The sequence below is a fragment of the Pseudophryne corroboree genome, unplaced genomic scaffold, assembly GCF_028390025.1.
Source record: "Pseudophryne corroboree isolate aPseCor3 unplaced genomic scaffold, aPseCor3.hap2 scaffold_129, whole genome shotgun sequence".
In the NCBI taxonomy this organism is placed as follows: Eukaryota; Metazoa; Chordata; class Amphibia; order Anura; family Myobatrachidae; genus Pseudophryne; species Pseudophryne corroboree.
This window is the reverse complement of record NW_026967915.1, coordinates 7,228-10,119: the sequence shown is the minus strand read 5'-3', so window position 1 is coordinate 10,119 and position 2,892 is coordinate 7,228.

The following is a 2,892-nucleotide window of genomic DNA, read 5'->3' as shown; positions in this document are numbered from 1 at the left end:
TTTCCTTTTTCTTATGTCATTAGTCATTGATTATAATCTTCTACCTTAATATTTAATATGATATTACAAAGGATGAAAGAAAGAAAGAAAGAAAGAAAGAAAGAAAGAAAGAAAGAAAGAAAAAACACAAACATGATTGTGAATTTAAGTTGTCAGCACACATCTGCTTTGGTTCAGATGCACTGCATATCTTCCTTCAGTCAGCCAACAAAACAGCGATTAACACACTGTTGGTAAAGCAGTTGCATCAAATAGATTTTTTGCAATATAGCATGATAATCCATACTGACAGCTCTGGATAGTACCAGCACATTTCTTGCTGGACTTGGTAATGCAAAGAACACAGTAAACAGCTTCACTTTTTCTCAAAAATAAATAATTGACAATTAAAAACCTATCAGTCTTGAATGAGAAAATCAGTAAGCCCCAGTGGCCTAATGGATAAAGCACTGGCCTCCTAAACCAGGGATTGGGGGTTCAAGTCCCATCTGGGGTGGAACTCATTAAAGCAGCTGTGTTGTCACTAGAGTCTATATTTTATGCTTGCTTCAACTTTACAACAGTCTTGTAGTGTTTAGATTGCAAAAACATGACCATAGAAGCTAAAAATGACATTAATTATAACATTGTTGTGTTTTTTTTTTTTACTTTTCTATCACTGTGGACAGCTTATTCAAGTGCCATCTGGCATGCATGTTCCTTTGTTGCTCATCATTCATCACCAAAAATGATTTTCTTTTTAAATTCTTATGACTGTACTGATTGTATTGAATCAAATCCACATCTAGCATAACCGTTTTATGCTGCTAAGTGCTTCAGTGGTGCAATTGGTCAGCGCGTGATACTTATAAGACAGTATTGGTTGAGCAATGTCAAGGTTGTGAATTCAAGCCTCACCTGGAGCAGCTTTGTTTACATTTTTTTTTCCTTTTTCTTATGTCATTAGTCATTGATTATAATCTTCTACCTTAATATTTAATATGATATTACAAAGGATGGAAGGAAGAAAGAAAGAAAGAAAGAAAGAAAGAAAGAAAGAAAGAAAGAAAGAAAGAAAGAAAAAACACAAACATGATTGTGAATTTAAGTTGTCAGCACACATCTGCTTTGGTTCAAATGCACTGCATATCTTCCTTCAGTCAGCAAACAAAACAGCAATTGAAAAGATTAACACACTGTTGGTGAAGCAGTTGCATCAATTAGATTTTTTGCAATATAGCATGATAATCCATACTGACAGCTCTGGATAGTACCAGCACATTTCTTGCTGGACTTGGTAATGCAAAGAACACAGTAAACAGCTTCACTTTTTCTCAAAAATAAATAATTGACTATTAAAAACCTATCAGTCTTGAATGAGAAAGTCAGTAAGCCCCAGTGGCCTAATGGATAAGGCACTCGCCTCCTAAACCAAGGATTGGGGGTTCAAGTCCCATCTGGGGTGTAACACATTAAAGCAGCTGTGTCGTCACTAGAGTTTATGTTTTATCCTTGCTTCAACTGTACAACAGTCTTGTAGTGTTTAGATTGCAAAAACATGACCACAGAAGCTAAAAATGACATTTATTATAACATTGTTGTGTTTTTTTTTTTAACTTTTCTATCACTGAGGACAGCTTATTCAAGTGCCATCTGGCATGCATGTTCCTTTGTTGCTCATCATTCACCACCAAAAATGATTTTCTTTTTAAATTCTTATGACTGTACTGATTGTATTGAATCAAATCCACATCTAGCATAACCGTTTTATGCTGCTAAGCGCTTCAGTGGTGCAATTGGTCAGCGCGTGGTACTTATAAGACAGTATTTGTTGAGCAATGTCAAGGTTGTGAATTCAAGCCTCACCTGGAGCAGCTTTGTTTACAGTTTTTTTTCCTTTTTCTTATGTCATTAGTCATTGATTATAATCTTCTACCTTAATATTTAATATGATATTACAAAGGATGAAAGAAAGAAAGAAAGAAAGAAAGAAAGAAAGAAAGAAAGAAAGAAAAAACACAAACATGATTGTGAATTTAAGTTGTCAGCACACATCTGCTTTGGTTCAGATGCACTGCATATCTTCCTTCAGTCAGCCAACAAAACAGCGATTAACACACTGTTGGTAAAGCAGTTGCATCAAATAGATTTTTTGCAATATAGCATGATAATCCATACTGACAGCTCTGGATAGTACCAGCACATTTCTTGCTGGACTTGGTAATGCAAAGAACACAGTAAACAGCTTCACTTTTTCTCAAAAATAAATAATTGACTATTAAAAACCTATCAGTCTTGACTGACAAAGCCAGTAAGCACCAGTGGCCTAATGGATAAAGCATTGTCCTCTTAAGACAGGGATTGTGGGTTCAAGACCCATCTGGGGTGGGACTCATTAAAGCAGCTGAGTTGTCACTAGAGTTGATATTTTATCCTTGCTTCAACTGTGCAACAGTCTTGTAGTGTTTAGATTGCAAAAACATGACCATAGAAGCTAAAAATGACATTAATTATAACATTGTTGTGTTTTTTTTTTTACTTTTCTATCACTGTGGACAGCTTATTCAAGTGCCATCTGGCATGCATGTTCCTTTGTTGCTCATCATTCATCACCAAAAATGATTTTCTTTTTAAATTCTTATGACTGTACTGATTGTATTGAATCAAATCCACATCTAGCATAACCGTTTTATGCTGCTAAGTGCTTCAGTGGTGCAATTGGTCAGCGCGTGATACTTATAAGACAGTATTGGTTGAGCAATGTCAAGGTTGTGAATTCAAGCCTCACCTGGAGCAGCTTTGTTTACATTTTTTTTTCCTTTTTCTTATGTCATTAGTCATTGATTATAATCTTCTACCTTAATATTTAATATGATATTACAAAGGATGGAAGGAAGAAAGAAAGAAAGAAAG